Genomic DNA, 19,318 nt, shown 5'->3' with positions numbered 1-19,318 from the left:
ACTAACCAATTTATTTGAGCATAAGCTTTCGCTGTCACGAAAGCTTATGCTCAAATAAATTGGTTAGTCTCTAAGGTGCCACAAGACCTCCTTTTCTTTTTGAAAATCCCAGAAGACACTTTGGGTGCCTAGCGAACAGTCTGAGAATTAATTTAATTTAAAATAGCATGTCTCAGCAAATTGACTGAAGGAAAACCAAGATGAATATTTTGGTGCCACCAGTTCAAATATAATATTTACAGAAGGGAGGCAAATATGTAAACAAAGCAAAATACCTTTAACCACTCCCCCCCGCAAGCATTACTTCAGGAAATAAGTTCCAATGTGTTCAGTTTTCTCTAGTGCAGTGGATCAGTACAAAGCCTATGCACTATTTCAGTACCATTTTGAGGGTATAAGTGGAATTTACTCTAATTGGCTCGTAGGGCTTGTGCTGGACCCCTGCACAGAGCTGAATTTCACCATGAGAAGTTTGCAAATAGCACTTGGGTGGCTTTGTATTTATGAGCAACCTTTCAGAGGAGATTAGACAAATCCAGAGTTTGGCAATCTTTTGGAAGTGCTCTCCTAACCAGAATGACACTCACATCTGTAGGAGGAAGAGAATCTGAGACATAAGCCCTTGTATCAGAGGCCTGGTATGAGGCAGGACCTGCTCACAGAATTTGGCAAGAACAGGGCTGATATTGCAGAAAAACACATTCCTAACAAGTGCTAGTCACAGAATGCTCATGCAAACACATGCCAATGTCCAGTGGTACCAGAACATCCCGATATCAAGGATGGTACAAAAACATTATCCAAAGATAACAGGAACACACTGACCCATCCTAAAAGATAAGGTTAGGGTGATAGTACATAATAGAGATGTTCTGATCGAACCAACATGTACAAGATGGGTGATAACTAGCGATGTCAGGGGGCAGTAACTAACTATGTCAAAGGGGCAATACTAACTTGTTTGTATTGGGGTATAAAGATGTATCTCAGAGGGAGTATCTTTGTCTGGCCTTAGGGAGGAATGGAAAGTCCAGCCATTCACTGAGCTGGTCCATTGTTACGGGCATGCATGTATTAGTGGTCTGGCAGAGTCTGCAGGATACTAGTATCATGCTTTGTCAACAATACACCTGGCTGGGTGCCTTCATCCCTTAATGGATCTTGTGGTCATTGGGTGGTTCGCTCAAAGTCTGCCGTGCCAGCTGCCTGCACAGGGCTGGGGCGGCACATAGAGGGAACGAACACACACACACACAGCCAAACAAACATCTATCAACATCTAACCACAACATCCTCAAAAACACCTCCTCTTGACTTCTTTTCCATTCCTCTGCAATAGAGAGAGCAATGGGGGAGATACTGAAGTCCCTTGGGTACCAGCTGAGAAGGTGTCACAGGAGCAGCCATTACAGGCTATTCTTACGCCATAAATGTGTGACATCAAGTATGCATGACAGGGCTGCAAAATGCAGAGCCTAGGCCCCTTTGCAGCCCTGCACAGTTAGGAGGCAATGGAGAAGAAGATGGAGTGAGAGGCTTCCATGGAGAGCCCATGATATGAATATAAACCTTAACTGATAAAGACTAGAAAACTGTGAAGATGCTTAAGAACTAGTAGATTTTATTACATATTCTAATGGCACAATAAGGAATAGAAATGGCCCTGATTCTGATTTTCTACTGGATTGCACCTTTTCCAGTCATTTACACCTATGGAAAGTGCATGAAATTGGATTCTGATTTGGTAGCATTTTACATGCACTTTCCACAAACGTAAATTACTAGGCCATGGTCCAGGTGTGGAGAATCAGGCCCTATAATTTCCATTGATTGCTAAATGGTATCAGAGAGTCAACACTTATAAAACATTGCAATTCTTTACAGCTGCTGACTGTGAATGGAAACGAGGCAGATATTTTCTGTTATGCAAACCTTTTCCTCAACCTTTCTTCCACAGATATGCTATATATAGCATTCCTAGCTGTTAAGGGTTGGGTTGACAGTGTGACCTTGAACTGCTTGGCTCCTGATTGACAAAGCCTCCAGTATATGATATTTCCAGCCCCTCGCCAGCTACCATCCTCCTCTCCACATTACCTTTACTCTGACCATGTTCTAAAGGAAGAACAAAATTAATTGACTGGCAAAAGATGTTTTCAAGGCCTGATCCTGATCTTGCTCACGTTGGTTTAATCCCAGTTGAAGTCAATGGAGCTACACTGGTTTCAGCAACCTAAGATTGCATATTGGTGGAAGGTACACTTTTGTCATGAAACTGTTGTTAGTAGCAAACAGACCCATTTACAATTTAGGCAAGTACAGTTATCTTAAAAACATTTATTGCTTCTTATTCTTCCACAGGCCTCTGGTGTTTGTTTTTAAACCACAGCTTCTTGTTGGACATTTTTATTTATACCACCAAAACACAACACATTTTAACACCCAGCTGTTTATGACAGTATGTTAATGAATTTGTGTGATTAGTATCAGAAGTAAATAATCCACTTCTTCTGAAACAGTGGGGTAATGACAGATTTCAGTTCAGGGAGTTCATAAATTACAGAAGTTAACTTTCTTTTCATGCAATTACCCTTGCAGTTCAGTCACAATTTCAGCTATTCATATCCTTTGCAGAAGCCATAGTTATCTTAAATTGCTTTAGTGCATAGTACCTAAAAGCTTGAATAACCTGTAATGCTTTTGGAATGTGAATACAATTCAAACCCTTCTCTGAAATATTGCTCCTGGAGGCTGAAGTGGTGAGAGGTTGAAGAAATGATCATATGCTTTCAAAGACAATTTCTTGGAAGTCCAGGAAGGAGGAGGGATTAAGAGACAGGTTTTTAAAGGTATTTAGATGCCTAATGATACAGATAGCCACCTACTGAGATTTCCAGTACTGCCATAGTGCCCAACCCCTATTGAAATCAATGGCAGTTAGGTGCCTACATGCTTTTGAAAATCCCACTCGGCTCCTATCTGGTTAGATAGCTAGGAATTAGATCAAGCAACCCCCAACCAAAATATTAGATCTTGAATGCCAACCAACCTTTGGGAACATTCCAAACCATGTATCATCATTATTTTAACAAGGGACTTCCACAAACCTTTTCCTCCCTAACCTGTAGTAAACCCCGGGTACCAGAGTGCACACACCTGCAGACTGGAAGGCTGAGGGACTGAACATTGTTCAAAATTTTTATGATATGTCCAAAGATTACACAGATTTAGTCTTTGTTAGATTAACAGGGAACCAGATTCCAGACCAAAGCTGGACATACAACCCTAGAGCCTGTCAACTGGAACACCTTGGTACTCAGAAGCCCAATCATGGAGAGTTTTAAGGTGGAAACTCACAACATAAATTACACTGAGAAACCAATATGAGGGCAGTGCAGTTTATGAAGCACATATTAAAGACATTCTGTGTAACCAGGCAGCAATATTTTACACTTGCTAAAGTGTTCAAGCAGTCATCACGTGTGGCCCTGTTTCTAGTGGATTGCAGTAATCCAGTTTTCTTGTTCTTCACACACACGTTTTATAGTTGGACTCCAGGTCCTCTGGGAGAGAATATAATTTCTTGATGGAGAATAATATTTTTCCCTAGTGAGTGTTTAATTAGTGCAGCAAGAGTTGAAATCGAAACAGAGAGAAAAGATGCATTTATGAATATATTTTAGAAATTCCAAAATTGAGTTTAGCTTCCCAAATGATCTTCAAACCTATTTTTTGCTGAGACCTAAATAAATTCCACTTAGAAATCATTGCTCTGCACCACTTTCTCACAACATTGCAACTCATGGTGATCTTCCCTCTAGTGAGCAGCACTGGAAATAGCTTCTTCAGGGCACAAGAAGGGGGCGGGGGGGAATCCCACAGTGTTTTCCCTTATTCTGCCAAAAGCGGAAATGCCACCTCTGAAACGTTCCTAATGCCCAGCACAGGGACATCTATTGAAACCAATAGCAAAACGCCTGCTGGCATCAATGAAAGGAAGAGTGGGCTGTTGGGAACCAGATCTGAAGTCAAATCTTTACATGGCAAAGCACCGTCCCGAATGATTATCTCTTCAGCTACAGCCAGTGGAGGTTTTTAATCTCGTGCTATTGGAAGATGTGAAGATGCTGTAAAACTTCTTTAGTATTTGTCCGAGTCCTTGAGAAGACGCTTCCCAGCTGTGCTTTACCTTAAATATATCATGAAATCCAAGATGAGTTAACAATGCAATGGAAGCACCTAAATACAGCACAGTTTACAACAGGCCATTAAACTCTTCACCCCTAGTATTTGGAGGAGGGGTGGGATTTGTTTTTCCATTCGAGATGGCCAATGGGCTCATTTTATTTCTAAGAACCCGACTGATATTTTCCAGCTATGTTTAAACCTCTAGACTACTAAAACTTATGCCAATAGCTGAAATTAAGGGATGGGAGGAAGGGGTAAACTAAGAAGGTAGCTGTAGAGAAACTCTTTTAAAGTATACTGCAATATAAAATGTCTCTTCTACAGTTTCAGTGCTTTATCTGGCACGTTTGATCACCTCCTTAATTTTTTTCCATCTTTAATTATATTTCCCTTGCAATCCCTCAGAGTTGCAAAAAGCTAAACATTAAAATAAAAAGTTTGTGATTATTAAACTCCCAAGCATTCAACATCAAACCCAATGAAACTGAATCTTGGATCTGATGTTCATCAGCGTGTTTGGAAACCCTATGTTTATGAAAGTTTGGTGAATATAGACTGAGGTTACTTGCAGAGAGCCTTAATTACTTCCATTGGATTGTCTGCATAGGTAAACGCTAACCAACCTGAGTAAAATTTGCACAATTGAGTCCATGCCTGGGACGTTGCTGCACTTCTGTCACAAAAGTTTACCTCCCTTGTGACTTTTCCCCAATATGTTCCTTCAGGTTCTATGCCCCTCAAAGACATCTACAATCAGAGCACGAGATGTGTGTGCTTTTCTAATTGTTTTAAGTGTTATAACAATCATCAGCTACTTCCATTGCAGAGACAGAAGAGATTTCACAGTTGCAACAGCATTTGACCAAACAACCCTGGGAGCTTTTTTATTTTTCAAAGACATATTAAGCAATAAAAACTTTTGCACACAAATGATTTGAAATCTGCAAAAGTAAGGGTACCATCATCTATCAGAAATGTGGTAGCATAATATACTAGCTGAACTAAGTCAATTATAATAAAATGTATTTATGGAAGCCCTGAGTATTTTTCTCAGGGGCCATTTTGATTTCGCCTACAGATCCTGCATTAAATTAGCTTAGTGCTCAGACTAGTAAACACTTATTTACAATTTCAGGTAGCGTACAGTACAGCAAAACTTGTCACAATTTTCTATGTGCTCCAAATCAGCTAAAACTGAAATGAGACTTCAAATATAATAAAATTATTAAAAGGAACGACCTCATTTTAATCTAACTTGTGTAGCCCTGATTGTTGGTGCTGAGCACTTTAAATTCTAGCCCTTTTTGAATATCTGGCCCAACATGTGCATTAATATTACATGTCACATGTAGAAAGACAAGACTGCTACCCCCAAGGAATTTACAATCTGATTCAAAGGAGCACGGTACATAGAACAACTCTTCAGGCATTATATACAATTCTGTAGTTCTCTACAGTGGTGCATCAGCTCACTGCATTTTACAATAGTTCTCCTGTAGTGTTTTGGACTGATACTGTAATAATTTTTATTAGGAAAATTGTGTCACTAACTCCCAAGAATCCTGGTGGTTACTGAGCACATATAAAGAGTAGGTTTTCAGTTTAAACATTTAGTTTTGACATTCATAATTTAGATTTTTCATTTATGTATTTAGTTGAGTTTAGAGCTGGTCAAGAATTTTTTGATGAAATTTTCTTTAATTGGGAAATGCCAATTTGTTGAAACCAAAATTTTTCATAGGAACATATTCGTTTTAACAAAACCTACCTAGGTTCAATCCCTTTTCTGCCTGATCCTACCATGAGAAGACAGTTTATCCATGCAGGAAACAGAGCTCTTTAGGGCCAGTCCAAGGCTGTGGCGTGAACTCCCACAGGAACCAAGGACCATCACAAATTTTACAACTCACAGTTCCCTGTGAAAGCTGCACTTTTTTTTACCATGATTTCTCTAATAAATACATAGCAGATGGACATAAACTAAAATAAAAACCCTATCAAACTAAAACACCTCACTACAGACACATTTCTCCCCTGGGGAGGGAATGGGAGAAGAATAGGCCTCATGCAGTTGATGTTAGTCACATCACGGAAGGTGCCCAGATATTATACTAACAAAGGCGGTACAGGTTTCAGAGTAGCAGCCATGTTAGTCTGTATCCGCAAAAAGAAAAGCAGTACTTGTGGCACCTTAGAGACTAACCAATTTATTTGAGCATAAGCTTTCGTACATCCGATGAAGTGAGCTGTAGCTCACGAAAGCTTATGCTCAAATAAATTGGTTAGTCTCTAAGGTGCCACAAGTCCTCCTTTTCTTTTCACTGAAGCTCAGCTGCACTTATGACCAAATATGGCCACTCTTTGGCAGCCTACAGAAACACCACATGACACATCAGGACAGAAGTTGCCACTTGGAGCTGCCGAGGAAATTCGGAGTGGCAAAGAGTTGGAATCTGGCCAACTTTAGTAGCGTGAACTACTTTGACATAAAAAATGCTCCTGGACCTTTAGTGATGTGAGTGTTATATTTCATCCAGAAGACATTACCTCAAACAGCACATGATCCCCTGGCACCATAAGGGGGCACTGCTTCCACACTGACTCAGAAGGTGCCTCATCACCTCATCCAGAGCCTACATTTTCCCTAGGTTTCTCCCATCTTAGTACTGCCCCATCCTGACCCTGCTTATATGTGGCCTAATGAGGAAGATATAAATTCAATCGTAAAGAGTGTTACCATTTCAAAAAGTATCAGAAGCAGAACAACTCCTTTCACCCTTAACAGAGAGAGGCTGTCTTATCTTTTCATTCGAAAAAATATAAGATTACACACTGTCGAGGTCATGCCACAGACTTGACCAACTTTGCTAGGGCTGCTTAATATACTTCACGAGAAATTAAGTGTTCATCTTTTTGGGTTTCAGAAGGAAAACATCAAGGATTAATTCTGTAATAATTTGACAGGTTTTTTGAAAAATCTAGACAAAGTGGTAAAATGTACAGAGCCAGAGTAATTGCAGAGAAGAACTTGCAGCTCGTTCCTTCACTGCTGGATAATTTTTAAGACTTTTTATGGACACTGAATTAAAAAAACCTGACAGTTCTATAACTGGAACACACACTGCATAATCCTGTCTCTCTGATTTGTTTTTAATGTTTTGCTCATTGTAGGAGTACAAAAGTCAGCTCTTTTCTTATACACTGTTGTTAAAGTCAGCCACTTCTTTCTATCTTCTGCAGAAAGCTCAAAGAATAAAGTACTCTCTACTTAAAAGAAACTCTCTTATTAAAGGAATACTATGTCCTGCAATCACTACTAGCAGCTACAGAATCTCAGTCTCCTCACAAACTATGACTGTCCTGTAAGATTCTGCCTATGGCTGATTTCCTATTCCCTATAGGCTCCCTGCCCTCTCATCCACTGGCCCGCTGCTTTTCTTGACCCATCTGTGGAGTCCAGCAATTGTATCTGGCTCTCTGCTGGGGCCTCTGCATTAAAGTTTTGTGCAGTGTAGGGTTCCAGCTGTGAAAGGGACCCCAAAATACTTTATACACGGGACGTGAGTGATTTCCAGATTGCTGGTCTCTGGGGACCACTCTAAGGAGGTACCACAATTTCTGGGCCCTACAACTTTAGCATAAAAGTTACCCTACAAACTGCTCTGAAATTTAATAAATTTTGAGTTAGTCTTAGATGCAGTTAAGTTCAGGCGAGTTCTTATTTCAACTCATCCACTGGTGGCTGTTGAATGTGATTTGCTGGTGCAATTTTGTGTTATCACCTATACCCAGGTTGTTGTCAGATCTTTTACTGCATGAGCCAAAAGGATGTTGTTGTTGTTGTTTTTACGATCATATTTAATGCTGTGCACAATAGCTAGCTCATACAAGCCCCAAGCAATTGCAGGTATCTATGTGAAGTTGGAACACGCCGGTTTCCTTATGTAACCTATGCACTATGCATGCTAATTTGAACACAAAAGTTCTATGGGAAAAAATCCTGCTTTAGGTCTTTTAAAAGTACTGCAACATTTTCAGTCTTCTCCTTTTCAAGGGTCCAGATGTGCTAATTAAGTTTGCTTCTCAGGGCTAAAGGGAGTTAGGAGTAGAGGCAAAATGCTCAGGCCTGGCAAACAGCATTGCTTTAAGGTGTTTAAAAGCAACACTTCCAATTAAAAAGACACCATCAACATGAAAAAATAAAATCCCATTTCTGTCTGAAAATGTTGTACCTACTATAATTACAGGTACCATTTAAGATAACTGTCGCTGAAAGAAGGTAGGAGAAAGACTTTTTCCTACTGCGTTTACTCTATTTGACAGCACTCAGTCTCTTTCATTATTCTCCTGTATAGCCATCTCATTTTCTCCACCAATAGGAAAACAGAAAATCCCTTATCAAAATGTTTTAAAGCATTTTTTTTTTAAAAGTTCAGGACATGCTATTTAAGGTGTTCTCTATCAGAAACCGCTTTCTTTTCTTTCTCTCTCTTTTTAGTTAGTAATTAAAAACAAACAAACTGAGTGTCTCTCTTTAAGGAGCAGTGCTGTGTTGTCAATCCCATCCAATCTGCTGCATCCAAAAATGTACTGAGCATGGATTGAAACCTCTAGAGCAGTGTGATGTCAGTGGGGGTAAATGTGAATGAGGAGAATCCCCAAACAAGGGAAGCACCAATATATGAAACATTTGGGAGGTATAACAACATGTAAATAGTTCAGAGAGGGGAAACCTGGCCTGTAGTACAAGAGAAGAAAGGGGAAAGGAAGGGGGAATCTGGGAGGATGGGAGAGATGAACTGCTTGTTTGCTAACTATGAAATAATCTAATGATCCTATTTTCAGAGGATGGGTGGGAGAGGATGAACCACCAGGATTTAGCCACAGGGTGTTGTGGGAGGTACAAGAACCCAGTTCACCAGGCATCCAGCCAGTCTGTGATACTTACTGAACCAAAAAAGGATCCACGGGGATCAAGCTTAGAGGGAAAGAGAAAGCAGGCTGGAGACAGCAGCCTGGGAGCTGTGTGCAAAGACAAGGAGATTGGTTTAATTGGTTTAATTGCCTCTGACTGGGCTAGACTCTGGCATGTTCAGTGGCTTGGGATTTACAGCAGAACTGTTCACTCCTGCATTGCAGGATCAGATTGAGCACCCCCGCCCCCCATCCTCCTGTCAGGGTAATGCACAAGGCCAGATACCTGTGGCACAAGCTACCCCTAAAATTGGCAAGATGGGTGCAGGACCTAGCCCTATTACCCTCCCACAGCTGGCACTTTTTGAAAAGGTGGCAGAATTGCCACTCCAGAACGCCTGGAGGAATTCTATCTGCATCGGAATCTGAGGTTCTCACTGCAGCAAGGTCACCAGGAAGAGTCTTGGCTTACAGCAACCAAGACTACCCTGCCCCACGTCCCTGCCTTGACACCGCAATCTCGTCAGCTATTATACCATGTACTTTTCCTAAAATAGCTGAAAGGTTTAGAAACACAGCAAATATTAATCTGCTTATCTCTATCACATGCTTACAGGCACACTTCCTGTATTTCCTGATGCCTCCAGGTGAGAAAGTAGCACAGTTCAAAGCTTTAATGAATTATTACCCATTTAAAAAACGATCAAGACAATAAACTACACCCAACGCTACAATGTAAGACTATATTTTTATTGACAACAACATAAACCATGAGATCAATACTCAAGTTGTATGAACATGTCAGCAGAAACAAACCAAGGCCAGAAATACAGCTTTACATTGTGCACAGTTAGGTGTACTTTGTTGTAAATGATAGACAGAGAAACCAAATCAAAACAAAGTCATTTTTCTGTATCAGTCTGCCTGTTCTTTCCTGACAAAGCCACACAGTGGAGCTTGTTGCTGGCTTTATGAAAACACCCTCAATGTACAAAAACCTGATTTTTATGACATTATCTTATTTTGCAACAGGTATGTCAAGGTTCCCTCCCCACTCTGAACTCTAGGGTACAGATGTGGGGACCCGCATGAAAGACTCCCTAAGCTTATTTCTACCAGCTTAGGTTAAAACTTCCCCAAAGCACAAAAGGAAGTTACCAAAAAAACCCAAACCATAGTAGGAGAAACTTCAACAACATACAAAATACCTTGTCATAAATATAAAGGGAAAGGTAACCACCTTTCTGTATACAGTGCTATAAAATCCCTCCTGGCCAGAGGCAGAATCCTTTCACTTGTAAAGAGTTAAGAAGCTAAGGTAACCTCGCTGGCACCTGACCCAAAATGACCAATCTTTGCACTTAGATTAGGTAAAACGCTGCGACCACCAAGTGTTTTAGACAAAGAACAGGGAAAGGACCACTTGGAGTTCCTATTTCCTCAAAATATCCCCCTAAGCCCTTAAACCCCCTTTCCTGGGGAGGCTTGAGAATAAACAAGATGAGCACAAACACCTTGGATTTTTAAGACCCAAAAAACCCAATCAGATTCTTAAAAATGAGAACTTTATTAGAATAACAAAAAAAGATAAGAGAACAACTCTGTAAGATCAGAACGGAAGATAATCTTACAGGCAGTCAGATTCAAAACATAGAGAATCCCTCTAGGCAAAACCTTAAGTTACAATAAGACACAAAAACAGGAATACACATTTCCTCCAGCACAGCGAATTTACAAGCCAAAACAAAGAAAAGCTAACGCATTTTCTAGCTAGATTATTTACTAACTTTACAGGAGTTGGAGAGCTTGCATCCTTGATCTGTTCCTGGCAAAAATATCACACAGACAGACAAAACCCTTCCCCCCACCCCTCCAGATCTGAAAGTATCTTGTCCCCTCATTGGTCATTTTGGGTCAGGTGCCAGCGAGGTTACCTTAGCTTCTTAACTCTTTACAAGTGAAAGGATTCTGCCTCTGGCCAGGAGGGATTTTATAGCACTGTATACAGAAAGGTGGTTACCTTTCCCTTTATATTTATGACAAGGTATTTTGTATGTTGTTGAAGTTTCTCCTACTATGGTTTGGGTTTTTTTGGTAACTTCCTTTTGGAGTCAGGTAAACAAGAGGGTATTGTGAATTATAGGGCTTTGACTCCACTGAGGCGTGTGGTGACACCATGAGCCATTCACTCTTCTAGTTTACGTAGAAAATCGAGGTAAAATTCTAGTAGAGCCAATTTGTAATTGCCGTTTTGTACTTTTAATGTAATATGATACAGTACATTTATGTGAACGCTCCAGCATCCCACCCCAAGTTCATGGCCTGCATGTGTTGCTACTTCCCTGAGGCTCCTAGTGCTGTAACACATAACTGATGTATAGAAAGTCCAGCCCTCTGCCTTCAGAGAACCCTGGTTGGCTAGACAGCTGGTAGGAAACCCCATCCCTAATTCCTGCTGCTAGCTTTTGTTTGGTTGGAGGATGGAGATGCAATTTGAGAAGAGACTTTGCAAGTGGTGCTTCTGCTGCAGGGGGGAGGGATAGCTCAGTGGTTTGAGCATTGGCCTGCTAAACCCAGGGTTGGCAGTTCAATCCTTGAGGGGACCATTTAGGGATCTGGGGCAAAAATGGGGAATTGGTCCTGCTTTGAGCAGGGGGTTGGACTAGATGACCTCCTGAGGTCCCTTCCAATCCTGATATTCTATGATTCTATGATATAGAAGGCAGAGTGTGAGCCCAGGACAGGTCTAGGTAGCACCCTGAGCACATGGTCTATATAATAAGCCTGCACTGCACGGTAGGTGAGAACAAGTCTGAGTGCAAAGAGAAGGAGATACAGTGAGCAGAAACTAAGGGATCAATGTCAGAGGGCACTTTGAGTGTTTGCTGATAAAGTTGGTGGAGTGATTTCTGGCTGAAGGAGGGTTCTCCACAGAGAGGCAAGAGATGGGAGTTTGGAACAGATGGAAGCCCTCACCATAAGAGTCTGCTGTAACTGCCCTCTCACCTCCATCTATCTAATCTGCCTGGAATATTTCTAAGGCACCTATAAACCTGACATCTGAGAATCATTGTAGCTTCCCCATTCTTGTTACTAGGGCTTAATTCAAATCCCAGCGGAGATTCCCGCTGACTTCAATGACCTTTACACCTACTGATCCTGCTTCTCTTCCTCCCCCCTCTGATAGTTGCATCTGATGCTCAGCCCCTGGGATCTTGATCTGAACTTTGTCGGCTGGGAGAACAAGCAGCCTTCCTTCTTCCTCCAAAGGGTCTTCACTTTTGCCCTAGGAGTGGGAAAGCTTGAGGTTAAGGTAAGGGGCAGCAGAGTTGCACCTGTCAAGCAAAAGGCAATGAGAAAGCCTCCTTTCCTTCCCCTTTCTTTGGCCTTCAGGAGTGCTGTTGCTGAACTCTTTTATTTGGCAAAACAATACGAAAAAGAAAGCTACCTTCTACAGGTTACTTTCCTACCCAACCCAGGTGCCCCTCACTTCTTGCTCTCAGCACAGATCATCCTGTGGAACCACAAAAAATGAGTTTTTGTGGATAGCTGATGGTTCATAGACTGTAATTTGAGAATTTCTCTACTATTTGAAACTATTGTGGATGATGGGAGGATACAGAACTGGTTCGGATAAAATTATCCCCCAGAGCTTTCAGTAGATCTTAGACCAGAGGTGGGCAAACTATGGCCTACGGGCCACATCTGCCCCGTGGGACTGTCCTGCCTGGCCCTTGAGCTTCCGGACAGGGAAGCTAGCCCCCGGCCCCTCTCCCGCTGTCCCCCCTCTCCCGCAGCTTCAGCTCGCTGCGCCACCAGCGCTCTGGCCCGCTGCTCCTACCGGGCAGCGCAGCTGCAAGCTCCTGCCGCTTTTGAGTGGCATGGTAAGGGGACTGGGAGCTGGGGCGGGGGGTGTTGGATAAGGGGCAAAGGGTTCCGGGGGCAGTCAGGGGACAGGGAGTAGGGGGTGATTGAATGGGGTGGCGCGGTCAGGGGATGGGGAGTGGGGGGGTTGGATAGGGGGTGGGATCCCAGGGGGCGGTTAGGGGCAGTCAGGGGACAAGGAGCAGGGTCGGGGTGGATGGGTTGGTGGCTCTGAGGGGGGCAGTCAGGGGGTGGGAAGTGGGAGGAAGCAGATAAAGGAGGTGGGGGCCAGGCTGTTTGGGGAGGCACAGCCTTCCCTACCCGACCCTCCATACAGTTTTGCAACCCCGACGTGGCCCTCGGGCCAAAAAGTTTGCCCACCCCTGTCTCAGACTGAAGCATTTTCTGGGATTTGTAAATAAGCCTGACTGTATTGTATCATTATATTCCTCTCTCTGCACATCTCTACTCATCTGGTTTACACATGGAATGGGAAGGCAAAGAATGCCATGCAAGAGTTTGTTCCCGTTATATGCAGATGCCTCCTTGGGAGGATGGGGATGTAAACTTGGTCTCCTAGGTCAATCCCACCCATTCCTAAACAACATTGGCTGGCTCCATGGCAAAGTAGGGGTTTGGGGAGCTAATGCCCCTGCACCCCCCAACTCAAGGCAGACTATCCATTTCCCGGCGCCATGTCATCATTTGCATGTGTTGTGCCAGCAGAACCCAAGGAGTGGGTCAGGCCTGTTTTCATTGTGTTCATTCTCGGCAGGCAGTAGGGCATCCAGAAGAGATATCGGCAAGGTAGTCACAGAGTTGGAACTAAACAGAGCTGGGGAGGGGGAGGATGACAGAGATATTTAGGGTTTCATAATTGTAGGAGGTGGTAATTGAAGCAAAGAGAAAAGACAAAGTCACCCAGAGTTAGATTGTACAGGGAGAAGAGGAGGGGGGGGCAAGGACAGAGCAAAAAGGGACATCAGTGTTGAATAGAACAGGGAACGGGGAGAGCCACTGAGGGAAATGTTGAAAGAGCATTCAAAAAGTAGGAAGAAAGCCAATGCAGGACAGAATCAAGGCCAAGTTGGATAATTGATGTGAACATGTCAAAGGCAACAGATGGATCAAAAAGGATGAGGATAGGGAAGAGGTCCTCACCCCTGGCCAGAAACAGATCATTAGTGAACTCAATGAGAGTGGTCTCAACGAAAGGGAAAGGACAAAAGTCAGATTGCACGAGAGAGAAAAGAGGCAATGGGACCAGACAGAGGCATTGCTGGTGAAGGGGGTGAGGGAGAGCTAGGGATTTTGGGGATTAGAAACCCAGTATCTTGCTTGAAAATAGAGGGAAAGGTGCCAAATGAAGTAGGATGGAAGGATGGGTAAGAGTGAGAGGTGTCAGGAAGGTACGGGGTCAAGAGAACATATTAATAGGTTGAAAAAGGAGAACCCTAGGGAGAACTTGGAGATGAGAATAGGGTTGAAGGGAGACTCAGAGCATGGAATGTTGGGGTGCACACATGTAAAGATAGAGAATTGTTGTAAAAAACAGCTCCACCAACGAGATCTGTGTAGTAAGCCAACCAAATCCAATTTAATAGAGAAACACCAAAGCTCCTATGCAATGCTACAGCATAACACCAGTCGAACCCACACTGCACTTCCACAGTGAAAGCACTTCTCAGAGAGACAATATATTTAGGCAGTATTTTTTCTTGTTTCCATTTTTGTTCATTCTCTAAATGTGTTCCCTCCTTCCTCTGAGGCCATTTAGTAACGCAATAAATTAATTTGTACTTTAGAGTGAACTCTTTAATCCTTTTTGTTCTCTCCCCTCCCAATCAAATGCACACTTGTAAATTTGCATACATTAGCATAATGAAACATTAATTACATAGTATTCCGGATAGGACAAGCACAGCGCTTCAATCAATCTCAATAACTTGCATTGGGAAGGTGAAACTGGCCAGTCTTATCAGGACAACATAATAGACACAAACACATCCACAGCGGCTGTTGTGAGTGTGATTTATATGCACCATTGGAAAACAAAAAGCAGAAAATTATAAAGAGGCTAATAAATATCAATTATCTTAATGATACACAGACAAATTGTATTCTGTTGTTTATGTTAGATTCTAGGGCTGTGTTTGCACTGGGGGATGACAAGGGATGAGCTGGCACATCCCCAACAGCATAGGCTTTACCTACTTCCCAACCCACCACCTGCTTCAGCCACTAACAATAGCTTGAAAAGCTCCTCCAAAATAAACCTTGATGAGTTCAACTGGAAATGGTTCAGGTCAGAAGGGACCATGATGATTATCTAGTCTGACCGTCTGTATAACACAAGCCACAGAATTTTCTGCATTAAATCCAATAACTTGGGCCGGGAAGAATAATGGTGCCCATCTTCCCCTTGCAGAGGAGAGGATCCATATAGTACGGAATCCCCTGGCTCTCCTGCCTACCCATGACAAAGTCCCACTCATCACTGGCACACTAGAAGCATCCATGGAAGTTAGCGTCCACCTATTGTACGGATTCATATACATACCCAGCCATACAAATTAGAACTGGATTTACCTCTGACAGCAGAATTACAAATAAAAATAGCTGTTCCCTCTTTGTGTCTGCGTGTACATTATCCCACTTTATCCGATCTAAATTTATTAAATGTAAAGGGACAGAGCAGCTCTCCCTTTCATCCCTAAATTAAAGTGCTCCCATTTTTAGTAAAAGACTTCTGGGAGAACAGCAAAATGGTCTTCATTAACAAAACAAACTGCGCTGCTTCAATAATGAATGGGAGTGGTAAGGAAATAAATGGTGTATTCTCTGCAGATGCAGAGCCTTTCCCTCTTGACACAATGAAAGTGCACACTATAAAGCCATGAATGAATTGTTACAGCTTTTGAAAAATCTCAAAGAAATTTTTAAAAAAAGAGCATAACCTGAACATAATCCAAATTGTAAGACATCCGACAGCAAATGAGACTGCTGGATTGAGGGATCACCAAGTGAATATCAGCAAGCCATTACCTTCACGCTTCCGGGTGCATCAGCCCTTCCAAAAGGGAAAGATTTGGTTTCATAATCAATCACAGCTTCCATGTCTCACTTTCCTTTTAACTCAATTTATCCCACAATTTCAATTAACAAAATTATTGCCTACGGAAATATAGCCTAGACGAACCTACTATAAGGTGAATACACAACTGGTTTAAAAAGTATACTCAGTAGTTGTCAGTGGTTCACAATTAAATGAAAGGTCATATTGATTGGGGTGCCACAAGGATATGTCCTGGGTCCAGTTCTATTCACTATTTCCCTAAATGATTTGGATAAAGGCATAGAGAGTACACTACCAAGCTGGGAGGGGTTGTGAGCACTTTGGAGACCAGGATTAGAATTCAAAATGATGTTGACAAACTGGAGAAATGGTCTGAAATAAATAGGATTAAATCCAATAAGGACAAATGCAAAGTACTCCACTTATGAAGGAATAATCAATTGCAGAAGTACAAAATGGGAAATGACTGATTAGGAAGGAGTACTGCAGAAAAGGATCTGGGGGTTATAGTGGATCACAAACTAAATCTGAGTCAATGTAATACTGTTGCAAAAAAAGCAAACATCATTCTGGGACGTATCAGCAGGAATGTTGTAAGCAAGACACAAGAAGTAATTCTTCAGCTCTAATGCACACTGATAAGGCCTCAGCTGGAGTACTGTGTCCAATTCTGGGCACTACGCGTTGGGAAAGATGTGGACAAATTGGAGAAAGTCCAAAGGAAAGCAAGAAAAACGATTAAAGGTCTAGAAAACATGACCAATGAGGAAAGATTGAAAAAACTGGGTTTGTTTAGTCTAGAGAAGAGAAAACTGAGAGGGGACATGATAACAGTGTGCCAGTAGGTTAAAGGGTTGTTATAAAGTGGAGGGTGATAAATTGTTCTCCTTAGAACTGAGAACAGGACAAGAAATAACTGCTCCAAATTGCATTAAGGGAGATTTAGGTTAGACATCAGAAAAAACTTCCTAACTGTAAGTGTAGTTAAGCACTGGAACAAATTACTGAGGTAGGTTGTGGAATCACTGGAATCTCCGTCATTGGAGGTTATAAGAACAGGGTAGAGAAACACCTGTCAGGGATGTTCTAGGTAACTTAGTCCTGCCTCAGTGTAGGGGACTGGACTAGATACCTATCAAGATCCCTTCCAGTCCTACATTTCTACAATTAGAAATATATAAGGAAAACCTGCAATACACAAATTGGGGTAAGCCGCAATATTAGCATTTGAAATAAGTCCCCATCTTCAGGTTTAGGTGATATTACAGAAATAGATTATTTGCTACCCTGAAACATAACACCTTTATTATGTGAATTACTGTAGCACCTAGGAGACCAGGGATGGAGTAAGACCCCATTGTGCTGTAGAAACACAGATTGTAAACTCTTTGGATCAGAAACCAGCTTTTTGTTCTAAGTATATATACTGTATTCTTTGCACCAAAACTAAGGGGCTGATTCTTTCCCCACAGGATCTGAGCAATTCTCATGAATTTCAGTGGGAGTTATTCATGTCTTTCATGGGGAAAACTGAACCCTACCTGACTTACACACACAATTCAGTTGACTAAAACCTAAACCAGGGTCAGAATCAGTAACTTTTTCAACTCAAAAAACGTCAGGGAAAAAGTTTTGAAATTGTTAAAAGTAAATGTTTTGACATTTTCAGAACAAAAACGGTTTGGTTTTCCAGCTCAAAATGACGTTTCATGTCAAAATGTAAGCTAATTGGATGGAATAAAAAGTTTAAAAGAGGAGGCTAAATAATAATCACTTTTTCATTATTTAGCCATTGGAGCAGAGCAACTAAAACCCAAGTCTCCCGCATTCTGGGAGAGAGCACTAACCACCAAGTGGGCACTCTCGCTCAATCTGAGTCATTTTATGCAAGCTCGCCTCGGGTGAGTTAGACAACTGATCTCTTCCCCTGGTTTGTGAATCACTATGAGACTTAGATGGGAGATAGGCGTCCAGACACCCGCAGGGGAGCAGAAGTGCGCACTCCCAGAGGCAGAAACATACGCACCTAAGGAACTTTTACTGCAAAAACTCAGGTGCCGATTGAGTTTAGGTGCCTCCAGGGTCCCATGGGAATTCTGTCCATTGCAGTGGTCCTAAAACTGTGACTTAGGCACTCTTGCATTCTTTTAGATGTAATATAGGAGCTCAAAGATGTTAATATAATGCAGTTACTGTCCAAAATTAAACAGGGTTAAACAAGGCTCAGGGTTTTGTTTGCACCGCTCTTAGGCTGCTTAGTACCAGGGCAAATAAAAGAATTTTTAATACTGTAGCCTTTTATTAAAGATAAAGAAAAGAAGGAAAAAGAGTTAAAGCATTTTAAATGTAAAGTATTAACTTTAATTTTAACCATAGGCCTTATTCCCTTTCCTTTTAGCTGGAGGGGGTTTTTAGAAGGAAAACCCCTTTGTTTGACAGTCTCTTAGACGATAATCAAAGATGGTAATACATGTCTTTTTGGGTAAAAGAGAAGTTAGTTGAGATGGGCTGGAGCGGTTGTTGTTGCTGCTGTTGTTATTAAATAGGGTTGCCAGCTCTCTACTTACACAAAACCAAACACCCTTGGCCCACCCCCTGCCCCTCCTCTGAGGCCCCACCTCCACCCTGCTCCTTCTCCGAGGCCCCATATCCCCTCCTCCTGGTGCTCGCTCTCCCCACCCTCACTCACTCATTTTCACCGGGCTGGCTCATGGGCGTGCGGTGCAGGAGGGCGTGAGGGCTCTGGCTGGAGGTGCTGGCTCTGGGGTGGGGCCAGAAATGAGGAGTTCAGGGTGCGGGGCTCCAGGCTGAGGCAGTGAGATGGGATGAGTGAGGGGGTGAGAGGAGTGGGGCCAGGGATAAGGGGTTTCGGGTGTAGGAGGGGGCTCTGGGCTGGAGCCAAGGGTTTTGGAGTACGGGAGGGGTCCGGGCTGAGGCAGAGGTTTGGGTTGTGGGAGGGGATGCGGGCTCCAGATGGGGGTGTGGGCTCTGGTGTGGGGCTGGGGCTGAGGAATTTGGTTGCAGGAGGGGGCTCCAGGCTGGGGCAGATGGTTGGGGTGGTGGGGGGAGGGCTCCAGTTCAGGGTGCAGACTCTGGAGTGAGGCTGGGGATGAGGGGTTTGGGGTGCAGGAGGGTGCTCTGGGCTTGGATCGAGGGGTCTGGAGGGTGGGAGGTGTATCAGGGCTGGGGAATGAGGTTGGGGCATGGGGGGGGGAAGAGGTCTCCAGCTGGGGTTTTGCACTCTGGGGTGGGTCTGGGAATAAGGGTTTTGGGGTG

General features: G+C 42.7%; 1 protein-coding gene across 2 annotated transcripts in view; it reads right to left on the bottom strand.

Annotated features, from left to right (window-relative positions):
- Window positions 1-19,318, bottom strand: part of DCC (DCC netrin 1 receptor) — a 928,337-nt gene that overhangs the window by 613,862 nt on the left and 295,157 nt on the right. The window lies entirely within an intron of this gene.

The sequence above is a fragment of the Chelonia mydas genome, chromosome 5 (assembly GCF_015237465.2).
Source record: "Chelonia mydas isolate rCheMyd1 chromosome 5, rCheMyd1.pri.v2, whole genome shotgun sequence".
Lineage (NCBI taxonomy): Eukaryota > Metazoa > Chordata > Testudines > Cheloniidae > Chelonia > Chelonia mydas.
Note: the sequence above shows the minus strand (reverse complement) of the source record. Positions and strands in the feature narration are given on the sequence as shown.